Source organism: Hypanus sabinus, unplaced genomic scaffold, assembly GCF_030144855.1.
Source record: "Hypanus sabinus isolate sHypSab1 unplaced genomic scaffold, sHypSab1.hap1 scaffold_1233, whole genome shotgun sequence".
Classification (NCBI taxonomy): Eukaryota; Metazoa; Chordata; class Chondrichthyes; order Myliobatiformes; family Dasyatidae; genus Hypanus; species Hypanus sabinus.
Window position 1 is genome coordinate 77,334 of NW_026779296.1, and position 8,833 is coordinate 86,166.

Here is an 8,833-nt window from a genome sequence, read left to right on the forward strand (position 1 = left end):
ATCATCGTTATCGACATCTCTCCCTCTCTCTCTCCCCCCTCTCTCTCCCCCCTCTCTCTCCCCCTCTCTCTCCCCCTCTCCCTCTCTCTCTCTCTCTCTCTCTCGGAGATGTGGCACCTGTGGGAGACCCTCCCTGCTGCTCCCGACTCACCCCTTCCCTGTTGGGGTCTCTCTGTCCCCGATGACCGAGGGGACGGGGGGTCACAATCTGCTCCATTACCTGAGGGTGGGGACACATTCCCGGTACTGGGACGTCCGGGGGGATCCTGCATCGCGGGGGAGGCTGAGGAATCGCCGGTCGAGACGGGGAGAGGGGTTGTGGGGGGGGTCCCAGAGGGTGGGACGGAGACCCGGCCTCCCGTGCAGAGAGAGAAACCCCTCCACACCTCCTCACTCCGAGCCGTGTCCCTGTGTTAATGAGGCCCGTAAACACTTGCAGCTGAGCCGGGTCAGGGACGGGACGGGAGGCTGGAAAATTCACCCAGAGTCGGGAACAGAGCAGAGCGAGACCAGGCCGACAGTTTACGAATGAGGGGTGGGCCATTTAGAACAGAGATGCGGGAAAAACTTTTTCACCCAGAGAGTGGTGGATATGTGGAATGCTCTGCCCCAGAAGGCAGTGGAGGCCAAGTCTCTGGATGCATTCAGGAGAGAGTTAGATAGAGCTCTTATAGATAGCGGGGTCGAGGGATATGGGGAGAGGGCAGAACGGGGTACTGATTGTGGACGATCAGCCATGATCACAGTGAACGGCGGTGCTGGCTCGAAGGGCCGAATGGACTGTTGTCTATTGTCAAACTAGGAACGGCAAGAGGGGACACAGGGCTGATTCACACCCCCCCCCCCCCATGACCTCCTCCTCCCCCTTGATCCAGGGGAAATGCTGATGATGCAAAATTTCACGGCAAATTTACATTCACTTAAAAGCAACCCCTGTATTTTATTGATTCTCAGAGTCCTCCGTGCAGCAGCAGCCCCGTCAACGAGATCCCTCGCCTGTGAGGGGTTCTGTTCCCCGCGCATCCTGCCCGCCTTGACTCTAGGCCTGGCCCCCATTCTGGAGCGCAGGGTACGTTGGGTGGGGCCAGGCCGGGTTTGGAGCCTGGGGCTCAATTTTTCCCTGCCCGTTTTCCCCCCGAGCAGACCGTAGGCTCGGCCTGTGTCTCGCTTTGTCCACGACCCCTTGGCCCGGAAGCGCGGTTGGCAGGCGGAGCCCGGCGTCCGGTCTCTCTGGAGGTCTGTGTGGGCCTGGAGTCGTCGGAATCATGGTGGGCTTGAAGCCTTGTCCTCGGTTTGCCTGTGCCTCGGCAAATTGAACACTCGGCTGGGGTTAGCAGCCCGGGCCTCGGTCTCTATACGTGTGCTCCCTCTGAGGGGAATGGAAACGGGATGACGAGGCTTCAATTTTGCCAGCAGTCCTTGGGGCTTAGGGTTTTTTGGAGGTAGGCCAGGTTTCGAGCCTGGGGCTCAATTTCTCTGCGAGTCCTTAGCCTCAGCAGCCTCGAAGGTGGGCAGGAGGTTGATAGCCTCGGCCGAGATCTGTCTGGGAATCTGCAGGGCTCTCTGGCTGTTGGCACAGGGCCGGTTTCGGAGCCTGGTCTTTGATTTCCACGTCTGCTTGTGGGCCTCGGGAGACTGGAAAGTAGGCAGGGATGCATCCCGGGCTTCGGAATTTCTTTTTCCGGGAGCCCAGTCCTGGTCCCGAATCTTTGCGCTCAGTTCGACCGGGGCTGGGTGGTGCGGTGGGGGGGGGGGGGTGCCTCGCTTAGGGTCGGCGTTCAGTGGCCCGAGGACCTCGAGGACTTGTGGCTGAGCTGTAGGCACTCCTCAATGTTCCTGACCCGGGAGCGGGTGGCTGGTGATCACCTCCACGTGCGAAGAGGGAACCAACCGCGGGTCGCCGTCCGACAGGCGGTAGCCTTCTTCCCAACCTGCGATGGAGCGGAAGGTGCGAGGAAAGAGAGAGACAAGAGGCGGGGGTATGATAAGGCGAAGGGATGTGACGTTGAAGTTCTACGAGTCGTTGGGGAGGTCTCATTGTGGGGGGGTGAGGAGGTGTTGGGATGTGACGTTGAAGTTCTACGAGACGTTGGGGAGGTCTCATTGTGGGGGGTGAGGAGGTGTTGGGATGTGACGTTGAAGATCTACGAGACGTTGGGGAGGTCTCATTGTGGGGGGGTGAGGAGGTGTTGGGATGTGACGTTGAAGTTCTACGAGACGTTGGGGAGGTCTCATTGTGGGGGGGTGAGGAGGTGTTGGGATGTGACGTTGAAGTCCGACGAGACGTTGGGGAGGTCCCATTGTGGGGAGGTGAGGAGGTGTTGGGATGTGACGTTGAAGTCCTACGAGACGTTGGGGAGGTCTCATTGTGGGGGGTGAGGAGGTGTTGGGAATGTGACGTTGAAGTCCGACGAGACGTTGGAGAGGTCTCATTGTGGGGGGGTGAGGAGGTGTTGGGATCTGACGTTGAAGTTCTACGAGACGTTGGGGAGGTCTCATTGTGGGGGGGTGAGGAGGTGTTGGGATGTGACCTTGAAGTCCGACGAGACCGTTGGGGAGGTCTCATTGTGGGGGGGGGTGAGGAGGTGTTGGGATGTGACGTTGAAGTTCTACGAGACGTTGGGGAGGTCTCATTGTGGGGGGGGTGAGAAGGTGTTGGGATGTGATGTTAAAGTTCTAAGAGACGTTGGGAGGTCTCATTGTGGGGGGTGAGGAGGTGTTGGGATGTGACGTTGAAGTCCGACGAGACATTCGTGAGGGTCTCATTGTGGGGGGTGAGGAGGTGTTGGGATGTGACGTTGAAGTCCGACGAGACGTTGGGGAGGTCTCATTGTGGGGAGGTGAGAAGGTGTTGGGATGTGACGTTGAAGTTCTACGAGTCGTTGGGGAGGTCTCATTGTGGGGGGGGTGAGAAGGTGTTGGGATGTGACGCTGAATTCCGACGAGACGTTGGGGAGGTCTCATTGTGGGGGGGTGAGGAGGTGTTGGGATGTGACGTTGAAGATCTACGAGACGTTGGGGAGGTCTCATTGTGGGGGGGGGAGAAGGTGTTGGGATGTGACGTTGAAGTTCTACGAGACGTTGGGGAGGTCTCATTGTGGGGGGGTGAGGAGGTATTGGGATGTGACGTTGAAGTTCTAAGGGACGTTGGGGAGGTCTCATTGTGGGGGGGTGAGGAGGTGTTGGGATGTGACGTTGAAGTTCTACGAGACGTTGGGAGGTCTCATTCTGGGGAGGTGAGGAGGTGTTGGGATGTGACGTTGAAGTCCGACGAGACGTTGGGGAGGTCTCATTGTGAGGGGGTGAGATGGTGTTGGGATGTGACGTTGAAGTTCTACGAGACGTTGGGGAGGTCTCATTGTGGGGAGGTGAGGAGGTATTGGGATGTGACGTTGAAGTTCTACGGGACGTTGGGGAGGTCTCATTGTGGGGGGGGGTGAGGAGGTGTTGGGATGTGACGTTGAAGTCCTACGAGACGTTGGGAGGTCTCATTGTGGGGGGTGAGGAGGAGTTGGGATGTGACGTTGAAGTTCTACGAGACGTTGGGGAGGTCTCATTGTGGGGGGGTGAGAAGGTGTTGGGATGTGACGTTGAAGTTTACGAAACGTTGGGGAGGTCTCATTGTGGGGGGGTGAGGAGGAGTTGGGATGTGACGTTGAAGTTTACGAAACGTTGGGGAGGTCTCATTGTGGGGGGGTGAGGAGGTGTTGGGATGTGACGTTGAAGATCTACGAGACGTTGGGGAGGTCTCATTGTGGGGGGGGTGAGGAGGTGTTGGGATGTGACGTTGAAGTTCTTACGAGACGTTGGGGAGGTCTCATTGTGGGGGGGTGAGGAGGTGTTGGGATGTGACGTTGAAGTCCGACGAGACGTTGGGGAGTTCTCATTGTGGGGAGGTGAGGAGGTGTTGGGATGTGACGTTGAAGTTCTACGAGACGTTGGGGAGGTCTCATTGTGGGGGGGTGAGGAGGTGTTGGGATCTGACGTTGAAGGTCCGACGAGACGTTGGGGAGGTCTCATTGTGGGGGGGTGAGGAGGTGTTGGGATGTGACGTTGAAGTTCTACGAGACGTTGGGGAGGTCTCATTGTGGGGGGGTGAGGAGGTGTTGGGATGTGACGTTGAAGTCCGACGAGACATTGGTGAGGTCTCATTGTGGGGTGGGTGAGGAGGTGTTGGGATGTGAACGTTGAAGTTCTACGAGACGTTGGGGAGGTCTCATTGTGGGGGGGTGAGGAGGTGTTGGGATGTGACGTTGAAGTCCTACGAGATGTTGGGGAGGTCTCATTGTTGGGGGGGTGAGGAGGTGTTTGGATGTGACGTTGAAGTTCAACGAGACGTTGGGGAGGTCTCATTGTGGGGGGGGTGAGGAGGTGTTGGGATGTGACGTTGAAGTCCGACGAGACGTTGGGGAGGTCTCATTGTGGGGGGGTGAGGAGGTGTTGGGATGTGACGTTGAAGTCCGACGAGACGTTGGGGAGGTCTCATTGTGGGGGGGGTGAGGAGGTGTTGGATGTGACGTTGAATTTCGACGTGACATTGGGGAGGTCTCATTGTGGGGGGGTGAGGAGGTGTTGGGATGTGACGTTGAAGTTTTACGAAACGTTGGGGAGGTCTCATTGTGGGGGGGGTGAGGAGGTGTTGGGATGTGACGTTGAAGATCTACGAGACGTTGGGGCGGTCTCATTGTGGGGGGGGTGAGGAGGTGTTGGGATGTGACGTTGAAGTTCTACGAGACGTTGGGGAGGTCTCATTGTGGGGGGGTGAGGAGGTGTTGGATGTGACGTTGAAGTCCGACGAGACGTTGGGGAGTTCTCATTGTGGGGAGGTGAGGAGGTGTTGGGATGTGACGTTGAAGTTCTACGAGACGTTGGGGAGGTCTCATTGTGGGGGGGTGAGGAGGTGTTGGGATGTGACGTTGAAGTTCTACGAGACGTTGGGGAGGTCTCATTGTGGGGGGGTGAGGAGGTGTTGGGATGTGACGTTGAAGTTCTACGAGACGTTGGGGAGGTCTCATTGTGGGGGGGTGAGGAGGTGTTGGGATGTGACGTTGAAGTCCGACGAGACGTTGGGGAGTTCTCATTGTGGGGAGGTGAGGAGGTGTTGGGATGTGACGTTGAAGTTCTACGAGACGTTGGGGAGATCTCATTGTGGGGGGGGTGAGGAGGTGTTGGGATGTGACGTTGAAGTTCTACGAGACGTTGGGGAGGTCTCATTGTGGGGGGGTGAGGAGGTGTTGGGATGTGACCTTGAAGTCAGACGAGACGTTGGGGAGGTCTCATTGTGGGGGGGTGAGGAGGTGTTGGGATGTGACGTTGAAGTCCGACGAGACATTGGGGAGGTCTCATTGTGGGGGGGTGAGGAGGTGTTGGGATGTGACCTTGAAGTTCTACGTGACATTGGGGAGGTCTCATTGTGGGGGGGGGTGAGGAGGTGTTGGGATGTGACGTTGAAGTTCTACGAGACGTTGGGGAGGTCTCATTGTGGGGGGGTGAGGAGGTGTTGGGATGTGACCTTGAAGTTCTACGTGACATTGGGGAGGTCTCATTGTGGGGGGGTGAGAAAGTGTTGGGATGTGACGTTGAAGTCCGACGAGACGTTGGTGGAGGTCTCATTGTGGGGGGGTGAGGAGGTGTTGGGATGTGACCTTGAAGTTCTACGAGACGTTGGGGAGGTCTCATTGTGGGGGGGGTGAGGAGGTGTTGGGATGTGACGTTGAAGTCCGACGAGACCTTGGGGAGGTCTCATTGTGGGGGGGTGAGGAGGTGTTGGGATGTGACGTTGAAGTTCTACGAGACGTTGGGGAGGTCTCATTGTAGGGGGGGTGAGGAGGTGTTGGGATGTGACGTTGAAGTTCTACGAGACGTTGGGGAGGTCTCATTGTGGGGGGTGAGGAGGTGTTGGGATGTGACGTTGAAGTTCTACGAGACGTTGGGGAGGTCTCATTGTGGGGGGGTGAGGAGGTGTTGGGATGTGACCTTGAAGTCAGACGAGACGTTGGGGGAGGTCTCATTGTGGGGGGGGGTGAGGAGGTGTTGGGATGTGACGTTGAGTCCGACGAGACATTGGGGAGGTCTCATTGTGGGGGGTGAGGAGGTGTTGGGATGTGACCTTGAAGTTCTACGTGACATTGGGGAGGTCTCATTGTGGGGGGGGGTGAGGAGGTGTTGGGATGTGACGTTGAAGTTCTACGAGACGTTGGGGAGGTCTCATTGTGGGGGGGTGAGGAGGTGTTGGGATGCGACCTTGAAGTTCTACGTGACATTGGGGAGGTCTCATTGTGGGGGGGTGAGAAAGTGTTGGGATGTGACGTTGAAGTTCTACGAGACGTTGGGGAGGTCTCATTGTGGGGGGGGTGAGAAAGTGTTGGGATGTGACGTTGAAGTTCTACGAGACGTTGGGGAGGTCTCATTGTGGGGGGGTGAGGAGGTGTTTGGATGTGACGTTGAAGTCCGACGAGACGTTGGGGAGGTCTCATTGTGGGGGGGTGAGGAGGTGTTGGGATGTGACGTTGAAGTCCGACGAGACGTTGGGGAGGTCTCATTGTGGGGGGGTGAGGAGGTGTTGGGATGTGACGTTGAAGTCCGACGAGACGTTGGGGAGGTCTCATTGTGGGGGGGTGAGGAGGAGTTGGGATGTGACATTGAAGTTTTACGAGACGTTGGGGTGGTCTCATTGTGGGGGGATGAGAAGGTGATGGGATGTGACGTTGAACCAACATCTGTGACCCTGTACCAAACAGCAACATCCGGGACCCTGTACCAATCATCAACATCTGGGACACTGTCCCAACCACCAACATCCGGGACAGTGTCCCAATCATCAACATCCGGGACCCTGTCCCAATCATCAACATCCGGGACCCTGTACCAAACGCCAACATCCGTGACACTGTGCCAACCATCAACATCCGGGACACTGTACCAACCATCAACGTCCGGGACCCTGTCACAATCATCAACATCCGGGACTGTCCCAACCACCAACATCCGGGACCCTGTCCCAATCATCAACATCCGGGACCCTGTACCAAACGCCAACATCCGGGACACTGTACCAACCGCCAACATCCGGGACCCTGTACCAACCATCAACATCTGTGACCCTGTCCCAACCACCAACATCCGGGACCCTGTACCAACCATCAACGTCCGGGACACTGTACCAACCATCAACGTCCGGGACCCTGTACCAACCATCAACGTCCGGGACCCTGTACCAACCATCAACATCCGGGACCCTGTACTAACCATCAACATCCGGGACCCTGTCCCAACCACCAACGTCCGTGACCCTGTCCCAACCACCAACATCCGTGACCCTGTCCCAACCACCAATATCCGGGACCCTGTCCCAACCATCAACATCCGGGACACTGTACCAACCATCAACGTCCGGGACCCTGTCCCAAACACCAACATCGGGGACCCTGTCCCAACCATCAACATCCGGGACCCTGTCCCAACCATCAACGTCCGGGACCCTGTCCCAACCATCAACATCCGGGACCCTGTACCAACCATCAACGTCCGGGACCCTGTACCAACCATCAACATCCGGGACCTTGTCCCAATCATCAACGTCCGGGACCCTGTCCCAACCATCAACATCCGGGACCCTGTACCAACCGCCAACATCCGGGACCCTGTACCAATCATCAACATCTGGGACACTGTACCAAACGCCAACATCCAGGACTGTCTCAATCATCAACATCCGGGACCCTGTCCCAATCATCAACATCCGGGACCCTGTCTCAATCATCAACATCCGGGACCCTGTACCAATCATCAACATCCGTGACCCTGTCCCAATCATCAACATCCGTGACCCTGTCTCAACCATCAACATCCGGGACCCTGTCCCAATCATCAACATCCGGGACCCTGTCTCAATCATCAACATCCGGGACCCTGTACCAATCATCAACATCCGTGACCCTGTCCCAATCATCAACATCCGTGACCCTGTCCCAATCATCAACATCCGGGACCCTGTCCCAATCATCAACATCCGGGACCCTGTCCCAATCATCAACATCTCTGACCCTGTCCCAATCATCAACATCCGGGACCCTGTCCCAATCATCAACATCTGGGACCCTGTCCCAAACATCAACATCTGGGACCCAGTAGCATCCGGGACAGCCCCAGCCACCGTCGCCGATGGCCCCACGCGTCCCCCTCAGAAACACGCCCGAAAAACGCCCGCTCTGTCTGCCTGGCGACTCACCCCAGGCCCCCAGCGGAAAAACAATGCCCCCAGTCATCAGGCAGTCGGGGTGGATGGAGAAGCTGGGCGGAGAGCTGCGGGGAGAGGGTGGGTAAAGCGAGGAGGGGGATACGGAGGGCACTCACCGTCAGAGCTCTCCTGGGTGACGATGAGGATGTCGGCTTTCTGAAGACGCACCTCGTCATACTCCCGGGCTTTGTAGGGTCTCAGGCACTGGACCTGCTTAGAAGCTGCGGAGAGAAGGAGGATAGCAGGTCACTGAGGGGGGCGGACTCTGTGTCCGACCCCGGGAGTGTGTGAAGGGACGGTGTGGAGGGAGATTCACTCTGTGTCTGACCCCGGGAGAGTGTGATGGGACGGTGTGGAGGGAGATTCACTCTGTATCTGACCCCGGGAGTGTGTGATGGGACGGTGTGGAGGGAGATTCACACTGTGTCTGACCCCGGGAGTGTGTGATGGGACGGTGTGGAGGGAGATTCACACTGTGTCTGACCCTGGGAGTGTGTGATGGGACGGTGTGGAGGGAGATTCACTCTGTGTCTGACCCCGGGAGTGTGTGATGGGACGGTGTGGAGGGAGATTCACTCTGTGTCTGACCCCGGG

General features: G+C 57.4%; 1 long non-coding RNA gene across 1 annotated transcript; it reads right to left on the reverse strand.

Annotated features, from left to right (window-relative positions):
• Window positions 1–920: 920 nt before the first annotated feature.
• On the reverse strand, window positions 921–8,462 carry LOC132386627 (uncharacterized). The gene is made up of 2 exons (XR_009509612.1): window positions 8,356–8,462; window positions 921–1,931 (listed from the first exon to the last, which is right to left on the reverse strand). It is a non-coding gene; the product is annotated as an uncharacterized LOC132386627 (long non-coding RNA).
• Window positions 8,463–8,833: the final 371 nt, after the last annotated feature.